At 34.6% G+C, this 14,973-nt stretch overlaps 1 protein-coding gene across 1 annotated transcript in view; it reads right to left on the reverse strand.

Annotated features, from left to right (window-relative positions):
* LOC135209091 (potassium channel subfamily T member 1-like) overlaps positions 1-2,640 on the reverse strand; it is a 695,006-nt gene extending 692,366 nt beyond the window's left edge. Inside the window, 1 exon segment of the mRNA XM_064241685.1 lies at positions 2,606-2,640. The gene's annotated coding sequence lies outside the window, so the exon portion shown is untranslated.
* Positions 2,641-14,973: the final 12,333 nt, after the last annotated feature.

Genomic DNA, 14,973 nt, shown 5'->3' on the forward strand with positions numbered 1-14,973 from the left:
TTATTTATTATTCACAATTAACATATATTGCATATGTATCAGGTATTAGGTGCATTACATTTACATTATACAAAGAGAGAGAGAGAGAGAGAGAGAGAGAGAGAGAGAGAGAGAGAGAGAGAGAATTACCTTAGCAACAATACTCAAACAAACAAACACGAAATGTCATCCCGAGGGTATATTAAAGAGGCAGAGAATCAGACGAAGAATTTAAACCTTCAAGAGAACACCTAATTCCACCAACGACGAGGCTGTGAGAGAGAGAGAGAGAGAGAGAGAGAGAGAGAGAGAGAGAGAGAGAGAGCCCTGTCGTGACATAAAACCATTACACTGTCTTTGTCTCTGTTGATTAAGCGTGTCAGGAGAGGCGGGGGACTCCATCCTTTGATACTCGTAATAAGTAGTGCTGTTTCTCCTTCGTAAGATGCGTCGTCAGTAATTGATCCTGACTTATAGTAAACAGGATGGGATGGCTGTGTTGCGTAACTGCAGCAGTAATACACTGTACGTGTCTCACTTAAAGATAAAAGTATAAGGTGGAGTGTGTATATTTTGTTTTTGAAATGTAGGGGATATATGTATCATTTGGTTTGTGTTGTGTGTCTGTATATATATTATATATATATATATATATTATATATATATATATATATATATATAATATATGTTATATATATCATATATATATATAGTATGAGTATAGAGAGAGGAGAGAGAGAGAGAGAGAGAGAGAGAGAGAGAGAGAGAGAGAGAGAGAGAGAGAGAGAGAGGAAAAATTAAAAATATATTTTAAAATAACACGACGCGTCCAGGAAAGATGTATTGAATTACGCATATGTTGTTCTTGATAACATAGGGTTATATAATATATATATATATATATATATATATATATATATATATATATATATATATATATATATATATATATATATATATATATATATTGGCATCAATTATTATTAACATTATTGATTAAGAGAATATTCTAAATAAAAAGCCACTTTGTTGCATCTTTGCAACAATTCTTCAACACCACAGAAAAGTATATATATATATATATATATATATATATATATATATTATATATATATATAATTTGCATACTTACATATACACATCAACATACAACTAACAAAAACATTATAACATTAAACCATATTTACCCCCTCCCTGCAAAAAAAAAAAAAAAAAAAAAAAAAAAAAAAAAAAAAAAAAAAAAAAAAAAAAAAAAAATCCCAACCAAACCCCAAGATTACAAACAACATAGTACTTAGCAATGGTGGCGCAAAGGTTGCTGCAGATGTCTTTGGAAACAGCATATGAGGCCCATCCACGGCTCAACATAGCTACAATGGCTAATTTCGAAGATGGTGCGGGCAGTGGTCACACATGTCTTGCCACTGAGCAGGGGTCACTCATGACCTAAGTCCACTCTGATTAATCTTTCGTCTGACCTATTAACGTGGGATATTTGTTAATGGTCATTTTATTCCTTCTTTTTTCATATTTTTTTCGTGAATTTGCCTTTTTTCATTTACGGTATTTTCTTAATCTATTTTATTGCAAAACTTATCTTTTTTTCATTTAAAGTGTTTTAATTTTTACTTCTATTCCTAAATTTGACTTTTTTTTTTAAAGTATAAGTTTTCATTTCATTCACTATACAAAATCAAGGTATATAGCAACTCTTCTTCATTATTCATAATTCCAATTGTCTTTTCTTTAAGTCCTAAATTTACCTTTCTTTCAAAGTAAAATTATTCATTTTATTCACTATTCATTCTCGATGTATAAAACTTTTTCTTCATTTTACATCATTTCAACTGTCATTCATTTATTTTTATGAATGAAATTTTTCTATTACAAAATCATACCACTCAAGTGCCTAATCTCTTATCATTTTCATGTTTTCTTGTACTGATCATTCATTAAAACATATCACAAAATAATGAATGAGAACAAGTACTGTTATTCAGATCTATATCAAACGTTTTTCACGGTATCAAGGAACATTTTCGAAGTACCAAACTACTATTCACAAACCACTAATTAAAACACATCACAAACGTTGACGTAAAACACACAAACACACTGTTTGAGATTCAAATAACAACGAAAACATTTAATATAAAAAAACACCTTTAAACGATTTTATATATATAAAACACCTTTAAACTATTTATAAAAAAAAATTTGAAATTATCTTATAGAAAAACACACCACGAAGCGATTTTATTCATTGCCAAAAACAAAAAACAAAAATACAAAACCCCATTCAAACAATGAAAATTTGAACCTACGGAAAAAGAACACACACTTCACATATGAACCATTTTGAAAGTGACAAGATTTATATCATTATCTTTATCATTCACTATCAGGTGACAATGAAAGATGACATCACTCCATTTCTTTATAATTCACTCTAAGGAGACAATGACGATCTCCAATGGGTTGCTTTTTGAGTTTGTTGAAAGGAGACATGGATAAATAGACAAGAGGGATTTACATAGGCCAAGGGAGACTCATTTCAATGGAGAGTTTCATTTTTTGACATGACAGAACCCAGTCGGAGGGACAAGGCGACGCTTAAAATACTGACGGCGGGAGGAGGAAAGGGACTTCCACACAGCCAGCCGGGTCGGCTGCTACAACGCTACTCTGTCGGGTTCCTCGGGTGACCAGACCCACACAACTCTGTACCCGCAAGGTGCTGCTGTATGTACGACCCCCCCCCCCCCCCCCCCCACCACAGATGCTCAGGCAACCTAGACCTGCTCCTCTCTCTCTCTCTCTCTCTCTGGCTTCTGTCTATTCAGTTTCCGTAGCCCTTTGTTATTCATTTGCTTAAACAGTCATATTCTCTCTCTCTCTCTCTCTCTCTCTCTCTCTCTCTCTCTCTCTTTCATCACTTTTGTGCCTGTCATAACCATTATTCAAAATGTGTGCATATTAAAATTGCATAAACTTATAATTAAATTACCCGGTTAATATATAAATAATACAGAGAGAGAGAGAGAGAGAGAGAGAGAGAGAGAGATTTATCCTCCCTAAAAAACAAAAGCCAATAATTAAGAATTTACTGATACTGCTCATGACACATAATGATGCAGAGAGAGAGAGAGAGAGAGAGAGAGAGAGAGAGAGAGAGAGAGAGAGAAATTTATCCTCCCTAAAAAACTAAAGCCAATAAGTAAGAATTTACTGATACTACTCATGACACTCTAATGATGCTAAACGAGAGAGAGACAGAGAGAGAGAGACAGAGAGATTATCCTCTCTAACAAACAGACAATTACATGCCTTTGTATAACAGCACACTATAGATAATGCTCAGTTTAGGTGAATCTACAGTTTACCTAGATCGGCTCCCCTCTGATGGGGGAATATAAGTCTTCATTTCGTTACCCCATAAAGCGACCTCGATGAGGTTGGAGAGATTCTGGATGTTAATAAGCGGTCGAGAGGTAGTTTACAACTTTGTATTATCTTCAATAGCTAATAGGTGCCTTCAATACCACTAGAATTAGCAGTTTTATCTATTCTCCCTAAGAAACAAGGCAATATAGTATGTATGCATATATATATATGTATATATATATATATATATATATATGTGTGTGTGAGTGTGTGTGTGTGTGTGTGTGTGTGTGAGAGAGAGAGAGAGAGAGAGAGAGAGAGAGAGAGAGAGAGAGAGAGAGAGAGAGAGAGAGAGAGATTCTACTGGCCACTGTTCTCTGAGTCTTCGAGACTTTTTATTTTCGATGGGATTACTTATTTTTTTACTTGTGAATGATTCAGTTTTAGGTGTTAACAATAGTTCCTTATTCATTTAAACTTGAATAATAATATTTTTTCAATACCTCATTATCCTGTCTTTTGTTATATTGTTATAGTATTCTGTGGAAACATCACTGCTCAGTTAAATTAACCTCTTCGCTGCACAATTCAATTGGTAGCAACTTCGATCAAATTAATACTAGAAATGACAATTGTGTCTCCGCCCATTCATGACTTTGTAATTATTCCATCTGTTGTGCCTGAACTATTGTGTAGTCATTTTGTCAAATCTGGAAATAAGTTTGTTGACAGATGTCTTCGCTGCAACAATGGCGTGCAGATTCAATCACCGGAAGAGCAAATATCTACAGAAATATTTAATGAGGACGAAATGTCACAGGTATACCGCGTGGAATCTGAGGCGACTGTACATTCTACACAAAAGCAATCGATTTATCTTTCCGTACAGTCATTTTTAAACACGACTGAAAAGTACTTTTATGATCCACTGGAAAAAAAAATGAATCCGTGAGACTCGAAGAAATGATTAGATTTGCAGTCAGGTTTACAAAATGTTTTGATTCGAATGGATATAGTAGGTGTTCAAGAGAATCTGATTATTAATAATTCGCAGATTTGTAACTAATGAGTTTGATCTTAGCATCTTCCAATGTCAAATGTCTACAGTATGATTGATTTATGGATTTTAAGCACACATACCAAGCACTTTATCTAAAGCATTTTATCTAAATTCATTAAAACTATAAATATACAGTCTTTAACTCTATTGTATGAGATTTTGTTTTAATATACAACGAAAAGTTGACAATTTCATTGACTCTAAAATTCCGAATAACACCACTTCATGTTTACGCTTGGGATATAAACAAAAACAAAATTAACTGCATTCAACCTGAATTTAATATCTAATTAAGCCCGACCACAAAATCCTATTACTTCCAAATCCTCATCACCGAGAGACCTTCATCTCCTGATGTTACAGTTCACAATTTCATTTGTCCTGGAATTGTTTTATGGTTTCCCTGATACTTTTCAAATGTCAAGTAGTTCAATTTGTTTTTCATTATATTTGGACCTGTTTTAAAGTCGAGTATTTTATGTCTAGGACGGTTTATTAAGCATCCAATCCCGTCTATCTTCAAGCAATCACAGTTAGTGTTCATTTGAAGGGATTTAGAATTGTGGCAAAATAACTTTTAAATCATTGATTAAATAAATGCGAATATTTTCGGCAAAATAACTTTTAAATCATTGATTAAATAAATGCGAATATTTTCATGTGTTTTTCATTACATTTCGACCTGCAACAAGACCAAGACTATCATTTCTATTTGGGTTTAACCAACAAATCTTTACTATTGTCAGTCTATCACAGTTTTCATCGAAAGGAATTGGAATCTTAACGTAATAACTCGAAACCTTTCCTGGGAAAAATGATAATGGCCAATGATTCCGTACACGGGAAATCTAAATAGTTATGCATGCACTTTAATTGTTTTCAATAGCTATTTTACGAAGAGTATAAATGTTTCTTGCTAAGCACATCTTCGGACCATAATTGAGGCGTTCACAATATCAAGGGTCTCCAGGGGCTGATTAGAAAAAAAATCGTGAGAAAAACGCGTTTGTAAATTGGCATTTTTAAACACGCATATCAACACCCTTGTTAGATAATGGGATTTTCGACCACTTTGGAGTCTACATATGCAAGTACGCTTCTCCATGGGTAAAGTAGGATATTTTTAGATGACTTTGGAGCACAAAAAAAAAAAAAAAAAAAAAAAAAAAAAAAAAAAAAAAAAAAAAAAAAAACAAAAAAAAAAAAAAAAAAAAAAAAAAAAAAAAAAAAAAAACAAGACTCAATTGGGCTTCAGAATTTTCAATTCCTAGACGTCAAAATTCTCATTTAAAGTGTTACCTCAACGACACACTATGAAATTTGCTCTGGTTTATAAAATGTCATGACTGAATAATTGCAGGAGATGAAAACTTTTTTCAAAACTCAGTTTACATATTTAGAAAGTCTTGCAAAACTGAAGGTTTGTTTGAATATTCAGGTATTTGTATTCGCAGTTTGGAATCCTTGTGTAGCAAAGTTCCGCCCTCATATTTCGAGTTATCAAAAAAACATTTACAGTCGAGTAACCAAGCCCTTTCCCTTTCCCCCCCCCTCCCCCACCCCCGACTGGGGCCCATACCCCTCCGAAAAAAATGTCATAATCGGTTTCAGTGTTTCAAATCCTAAAAACATTTTAAATTCCTCACAATAGGTTTGATATATCTAGACTGGTTGTTAACTGGAAGCCAGATTTCGAAAGTAATGTGTATTTTTCCTAACAGACACTAAAGAACGAAGGTTTGTTTTGTATTGGTGTACGAACTAGTTGTCAAAATCTGTTCATTCAATCGTTTCTTTTCCATTCTTTAGGGTTCATTCCAACACCTGTCACTCATTATTATTATTATTATTATTATTATTATTATTATTATTATTATTATTATTATTATTATTATTATTATTATTATTTCAGTAGATGAAACCTATCACATGGAACAAGCACACCAAACAGGCCACTGACTTGACATTCAAGCTTCCAAAGAATGTGGGTTCAACCTCCCACCGTTGAAGACCCCACACTGCAGCAGTAACTGATCATGATACAGAGTAAAGTGATTTTGCATCGGCCCGAGAAAGACACGAACACCCGCCACATCTGAGTGGCATGCCAAGACACTAGTCACCATACCAGCGGACCAGCTAAACTCCAAAGGAGTTCTTCTCCATTCTCTCAATTTCCATCTCTATCTTGGTCAGAAAGACATTCTTCGTTCAATCAGCCGCTGACAAAATATAAATAAAAAATGTTAAATCAAATTCTCCAATCCTTTAAACATAGAGTAGCAAACATTCCAACCGTAACTCGCCGGGTGAAACTGGCTTTTTTCTATCCCACTTAAGGAAAAATCTTCACGAGGCTGAAATCGCGTTTTGAGAGTCAACAATGCGGAACGCAACTCCGCACCGTGTTTTGGTTTCCAATGCCCCGAGCATCAGAATCTCCAATGCGGCGTTTCCGATTCCCAATTCGAGACGCCAACAGGCGTAAAGTGTTTTTTTATATATATATATATAGTATATATATATATATATATATATATATATATATATATATATATATATATATATATATTTGCGGTTCTCTTATCGCCCTCTTCCTCTATGCTTTCCCCTCTTCCTCTTTCCTCTCCGTCAGTTTTTCATTTTGGTGAAGGAAAGAAACACACGAATCGGAAGGATATGGATATGTCAAAAATTAACATAGATATTGAATATGCAGCGGGGAAAAATGGAGTTATTCTATGTGTACGAAAGTTCTGTCTGTTACTTCAAAACACAGAAGGTAACTGTGCTTTAATGCACGAATACATGAACATTCTATCATGCTGCTGAATGCACACACACAGACTCACTCACATACCCACACCTATAAACACTAGGAATTTTATAAACAATTCAATAAGCATTCAAAATATACTTACACTTTTCGGGCTGATAAGCGATTGACAATTGGGATATAAAACAATAATGTGGAGGAAGGACAAATGAGAACCTCTCTCTCTCTCTCTCTCTCTCTCTCTCTCTTTCCACACACACAAACACACACAGAGTTATACACAAATATACATACTATCACTGAACACTATTTTGATTCCTCATTCTCTCTCTCTCTCTCTCCTCTCTCTCTCTCTCTTTTCACACACAGCGTTATACACAAATATACATACTATCACTGAACACTGAACTCTCTCTCTCTCTCTCTCTCTCTCTCTCTCTCTCTCTCTCTCTCTCTCTCCTTTCTTCCTCGTCTCCTACTTCCTTTTCATCCGTGAAAATGAAATATGAGGAACGGTAAAAGACCGGAAGTCTTTGATGTTGTGACTCGGACCCAGAGGCATTTTTCTTTGAAGAGAGATGAAAGTAAATCTTAAATCGATGAAATGAATAGATAAATAAATAAATAAATGAATATATATATATATTAATCAATAATTACATATGAAACCATTTTTCCAAAGTTACGATTGACGACTGAACATAGCTGTAGATCTTTATTATGCCACTATCAAATAAACCAATAAAAAAAAAAGATAGAGAATATTTCCTTCTTGAAGTTCATTCCTGAGATATTTATATCATACGGCCATGGGGACAGAAATGCAATATAAAATATACTATATGAAAAGTAGTAAAGGATCTTTCAATACATAATCTTATTACTATCTTTATTATTATTCACAATATGAGTCATATTCCTTTGGAACAAACCTATTGGGGTCACTGACTTGAGATTCAACCGTATTATTATCATTATTATTGTTATTATTATTGTATTATTATTCAGAAGATGGACCCTATTCATATGGAACCAGCCCACAAAAGGGGCCACTGACTTATAATTCAGGCTTTCAAAGAATATTACAGCGTTTATTTGAAAGGCGTCACAGAAGGTAATGGGGAAATAGAAAGAAGAGATCAGTAATGACAAAAGTGAAGCATAAATAAAATAACGAACACAATAATATAACAAAATGAAAGATAATTGTTTGTTAAATCTAAAAGCTTGACGATTAACCTCAAAACCTACTGTATCATCTCAGAGACAAACTAATCGATAAATAAACAAAACAATTTTGTAACAAATCAAATATAACGCATGCTTACTGTTCAATTCGCTACAGCTCTTTCGTTACGTAACTTCCGTATCCCTTAAACAATAGAAAGGAGGGAAATGGCATTGTTACTTTAGGTTTTGTTACGTAACGGTGTCACAGATTGTGTTTAAATTGTCTGAATTGAATGGAAGTCCACAGAGACTGCGACAATACCAATTATGAAGACAGTTTGCCACCTGGGTTAAAGTGGGGGGGTATTTCGGTAACTGAGACATATATACATACTAAATAAATACATACAAAATGTAATATACTCTGGGATAACTATAAAGTGAATGAATGTCTATATACAGTTAGTCCGAAGATATGCATACATACACATACATACGCACATACATACATACAGAAATATGAAATAGATTGAGATATGATACGGATATGAATACGTACACTAGAAAATGCATAAAATTCTATAAACACTGAAGAACAGCAAAGATTTACATACATACATAAACATAAATATACCATGGGATACGACACAGGTATAAATTACAGATATGAATGCATGCACTGCTAGGTCCATATAGTGACTATAATCATTCACGTGGAACAACGACATACATACATACATACATTCCGCCTTCTAAGCAGTGGGACTTACGAGCCTCTCTGTGAAGTTTCCACATCTTTAAAATACTTCACAAAAAAAAATACTTAGCAAAAGTAGAATCACAAAAATTAATCGTTACTTCAACAGTACTCCATCTTTTGAGGGAAAGTTGCAGATTCGGCAAAAATCGCTGATGGTGACTGCAAGTGACATCTACTAGTACCATTTTATCTAAAGGAAAAAATATCAAATATGATAAACACCTGGAAATCGACCTCATTGTTTACTGAGTAAACAATGACGAGTTTTGTGAAGTAGTCACTAAATGATTGTTTTACGATCTCATATCTTTTCTTTACTACTTAAAAATGCCTTGAAGTAGGATGCCACTAGAGATATATGCAAATAAAAATGTTAAATATGCATTGACACGAAATACACAAATCACAGCCAAAATGCCAGTCGGCTATCACACCCAATCAGAGGATATCAAGGACGGGTCGTATGAAGCCTCCACAAAATGAATTTGCATACGAATTCCATGCAGAATATAATGAAATGCATTAAATATATCGACAATTCAATTTTACTTCGTTGTCACAGACAAAATCCAACCAGTTGGGTCGTCACTAACAGAGATTTAAACACACATTCGTTCGTGAATTTCAATCGACGTTTTACAAACTTATCGGTTCTTTTATGGATGATAAGTCAAGGTTTAAAATAATAATAATAATAATAATAATAATAATAATAATAATAATAATAATAATAATAATAATAATAATAATAACACTAGGTACGATCCCAAGATCCCTGAAAAGAACCTGGAAAAACTAGATGCCAAAGTAGCTCCAGGACTCATGCAGAAGAGTGTGCTCCTAGAAACAGCGCACACATTGAGAAAAATGATGGACTCCTGAGGAGGTAGGATGCAATCCGGAACGCCCCCCCACCTCCACACACACACACACACACACACACTATAAAAACTACGTATTCGAATTAGATGGCTGTGATAGAAAATAATAATAATAATAATAATAATAATAATAATAATAATAATAATAATAATATCATTTATTTCAGCTCACGGCCATGTACATGGATTATACAAACACAATACACACTCTAGATGCAAGAGATAAAATGATAACCGGCAATATCCATACAGTTCCTGAAGACGTAGAAAAATAGTACTCATAATTAGGTGATGAGAGCACTACTATGGAAAAAAGCGAAAACAAATATTAAAAATGGTAAAAATTCAAATTATAACAGAGTGGATACAATTAATTTCCAGCTAGGGACCTTAGGTGGTCGGAGAGGTCAGGTCCAGGAAGCAGAATACGAAAATTGCAAACTGTTTTCTGTTGAGTTTAGCAACGACTGCATGAGAATCCTATCAGTGTGAATGCGAACATTATGACAACAAATTCGAAAACGAAACCCAGAGGTAAAAAATGATTCAAAAATGAATAAAGTATAGAAATAATGCTAAAATATGTCGCCAAATACATCTGGGGATTGGGGACGTCATAACCAACTCTCATGACGACGAGTTAATGCATTAAATGTTGAATTGTTTTTCGCATATGTGCTTGTCACGATGTACGAGAACTTCACATATCCCATCGCCTCCTCTACTTAGTATATCTCCCACAAACACGACTAGATAAGGACTGTTTAAATAAGAGACATCAATGAAAAGCACTGGACTGATTTACGGGGTCACAATGAGACACCAAAACTTCAGCTGAGTGAGTGAATTAGTCTAAAATTTAACTTCAGCATTTTATCCACGAACTTCCTTTTGATAGAGAGAGAGAGAGAGAGAGAGAGAGAGAGAGAGAGAGAGAGAGAGAGAGAGATGTAGTTGTTTACCAAAAAGGACTTTGCATAAGTAAACCAAGAACTTCCTTTTGATTGAATTGTTTTTTCTGAAATTCTGATGAGAGAGAGAGAGAGAGAGAGAACTGTAGTTGTTTACCAAGAAGGACTTTGCATAAGTAAACCAAGAACTTCCTTTTGATTGTATTGTTTTTTTTTCTGAAATTCTGATGGAGAGAGAGAGAGAGAGAGAGAGAGAGAGAGAGAGAGAGAGAGAGAGAGAGAGAGAGAGAGAGAGAGAGCTATAATTGTTTACCAAAAGGACTTGTAATTGGCATAAGTAAATTAACCTCTTTCATTCATGTAGCATTGCCTCTGTTTTCACTCTGGACCGATTTGCCACTTAGTGAATAAGACTGAGAACATTTAATTCACCTTTAAGGAAAAGATAAAATATCATTATTCATTCAAAAAAAATTATTCGTCAGTGTTAGACGTCAAAGGAAAAATGATCAATAAATATATTATCTAAATTGAACTTAGAGAAACACGTTTATTCCAGTCCCTGTCGAAAGCATCAAGGCCTCAATGTTAAGACTACAATTGCTATGGTTCCGTCGAGTAATGATGTTCGTGGTGAGAGCTCAATGTATCCCTCACTTCTTCACCTCTCTGCACCAAGACCATAGGCTTATTTGACCCAATGTCTTCACAGATTGTAGTCTTGGTCGGCCTTCTGTGTGTGTGTGTGTGTGTGTGGGTTTAGCCAAATCTCCTTTATAGAAGTATAGTGTGGATATCAAATATGAATAAAAATTCATTTAATTTTCAGAACAATATTGCTTCAGTAATCGACTTTAAACATTTCTTCAAGAAGGTCTATGAAAATCAGGCTCAATATGTCTTGATTTAAACGCCAGTGAAATACCAAGCAATCCATCACAGCCTTGGAGTTACTCTTTCCCTTACTCACACTTCCTAGGGAACTGGGATGCAACGCCAGACTAAAAGTAACCAAATCCTCACTCCTCTCTATCCCAAAAGGCAGGCCAACAACGCCAGATGAATAGCGACCACTCGTTCATCCCTTTCCCCAAAAGGCAAATAGGCAACGCCTGCTGGTAAGTAAAGTAAACCGAACTAAAAGCCTGCAGTGAGGCCCTATACAGGTCCTTATTATAACCTGCATAGAAAGGTCCTTATGCCTCTGTACAGGTGATGCTGTATTCAAAGAGGAAATCGATAGAGCAAACTTGGTTTTATGACTCAAAAGACCCACCTAACGACGCTGCTAAGGAGGAATACTACAGAGATTCAATAGCTTTTAGAAGCATCTCTGTTCTTTATAGCTTTCAAAATTACCTTCTTTCCTTTCTTATACTTTCCCTCAATTATGCTAAATGCAAAAGAGCACTGGGAATATCAAGTTCTTAACTATACAAAAATGCTGTGTTTATCCATACATTTTTCCTTTGTGTGTCAAAGATAGTTTTAGTGGTATTAAGTTCCAGGTTTTTCGTATAGTGAGGATGACAGCCCCATGTATTTATTCAACGCAACTGCTAGGCGAACCTCTAGTTTACTGCTAAGTACAAGGATTTGAGCTTGGCCCCTGTTATTTAGTAGGCAAAAATGCTTGTACAAATACACACATACATAGTATACAATAAGTTACTTTGAACAAAGTAACTTATTCATCAAGACACTTTTGATTTCTACAATCGAATTTTTTAAAATAATAATCCACAAAGCACCATTAAGGATATACATGAAATATGCCTTATATTATTATAAACAATGTTATGTCATCCACCATAACATCGACAACAAGACAAATATTTACTCGTTGGAAACCCAACAACGACTATAAGCAAAAACTAGCAAGTTATCAAACACCCGTCACCCAACTGGAGAGCCACGCCCCCCACAAGAACAAAAGTCACAATGTCTGGCAGTTGCTCTGATGGGAATTACTGAACAAACGGTCCGGCAACACAATTCTGGGGGAGGAATTAGGTCCTATTTAGACTGCATTCTTCGAGCGAGGAGTCAGTTGTATTCCGGAGAGGAATCGAGTGAAACGCATGAATGTACGAATGCTGTTAAAGAAGCAATTCTGGAGCAGACAGTGTAGGGAAGTTTAATGTTTTTTATCTTGATTTTGAATTGGTTTAACATCATCATCATTTGTCTATATATATATATATATATATATATATATATATATATATATATATAATATATATATATATATATATAAGCGTGTATATGTATAAAAATCCTCTTCGCAGATTCATAATTCGTCAAGATACATACAAGATAGTGCATATCTTTCCTAAGACACATAATATATATGCATAATTCTTGTTAGGCACACACTGCAAATGCGTAGTTCTTTTAAGATACATACATCTACACGCATAGTTTTCGTAAGATACATACACATACGTGTATATTCATAGTTCTTGTTAGGTACATAATTTAAATACTTCATTCTTATAAGATATATACATGTGTATACAGAAGTCTCGTGAGATACATACACATTGATAAATATTCTCATAAGATATACACATTACATGTATACCATAAGATACCTGAGCATGCATAACTTTCATAAAATATATAATGTAAATGCGTAGGATACATACATGTACATAAACAAGTCTAATAAATACGTACGTATACATAGATAATTTTCGTAAGATACATGATGGTAATGCATAATTATTCAAAGATACATAATTAACATAATTATTCAAAGATACATAAACTACAAGCATAATTCGTGTAAGATACATATATCCATAATCGTCATAATATACATACGTATACATGCGTCATATATTTTCTAAATCTTGCTATATCCATACACCCAAAACGAAATATCATACAAGAATTTTAATCTTAGTGGAGGGAGAGCATCCTCTAAAAATGTGTTTTAATGAGGAAGTCAAGTTACATCTATATATAGCAAAATCAGTTCCTCATTAAAAAAAGTTTCAGATTCTGAAATGCAATACGAGGGAATTCTCTAAATTAACACAATCACAAAATGCAACAAGAAACTAAGAATTTACCTTTTTAAGAAATCTGCATATGTGACCTAGCTAAATCTTAATAAGAAAAATGTTTTAATTTATAACGAATATTAAAATGCCTTCACTGCCGATTGCAACTTGAAAGAAATAAAGTTCAATTATTCAGCATATTAAACTAACATACAGTTCATACTGTAGCAGATTCTGAGATACACGGAAACCAATGCTTATTTTAATCTGCTAACTGTAACTTTAGGTATAAAATTGAATTATTCAACAAATTCAAGTTACTTAGAGTTCACATTTTTAGCAGCGTCTCAAATTGACGTCATACGAATATCATATTGACTGAACGGCACGTGGAAACGCTCCAGTGAGGCACACCTGAAGGAAACATGAAATTAAATGAATTCTTGGAGTAATGCTGCCTGGCATTACGCGTGTCACTGAGAGACGTTCTCAGAATTTCAGCCGCATTCTCACAGGGGATTTTTTTTTATTTCTAATTCCAGAATTCTCTTCCTTGGGATGAGAAAGTAGAGCGAGACCCCGGACTGGAAAGAGACGTCCGTTTATTCAGCACTGGGCTGTTTTTAGATTTCCGATTTATATTCGGTATGATAAGGGAATTGGAGAGAGAGAGAGAGAGAGAGAGAGAGAGAGATAGAGAGAGAGAGAGAGAGGCGAAGAAGAAGAAGAAGAAGAAGAAGAGAGAGATGAGCAAGGAGAGAAGAGAGAGAGAAGAGAGAAGAGAGCGAGAGAGAGAGATGAGAGAGAGAGAGAGGGGGGGGGGGGAGGCGAAGAAGAAGAAGAAGAGAGAAAGAAGAGAAGAGAAGGGGGGGGGGGGGAAGCTGGAGGAGAAGAAGGAAGGAGGAAGAAGAAAAAAGAACGAAGAAGAAGAAGAGAGAGAGAGAGACCGAAGACAGAGAGGAGGAGAGAGAGAGAGAGAGAGAGAGAGAGAGAGAGAGAGGCGAATAATAGCAAGCTTCAGCGATCGTGGTATGTGCACAATGG

This window comes from Macrobrachium nipponense, chromosome 37, assembly GCF_015104395.2.
Source record: "Macrobrachium nipponense isolate FS-2020 chromosome 37, ASM1510439v2, whole genome shotgun sequence".
In the NCBI taxonomy this organism is placed as follows: domain Eukaryota; kingdom Metazoa; phylum Arthropoda; class Malacostraca; order Decapoda; family Palaemonidae; genus Macrobrachium; species Macrobrachium nipponense.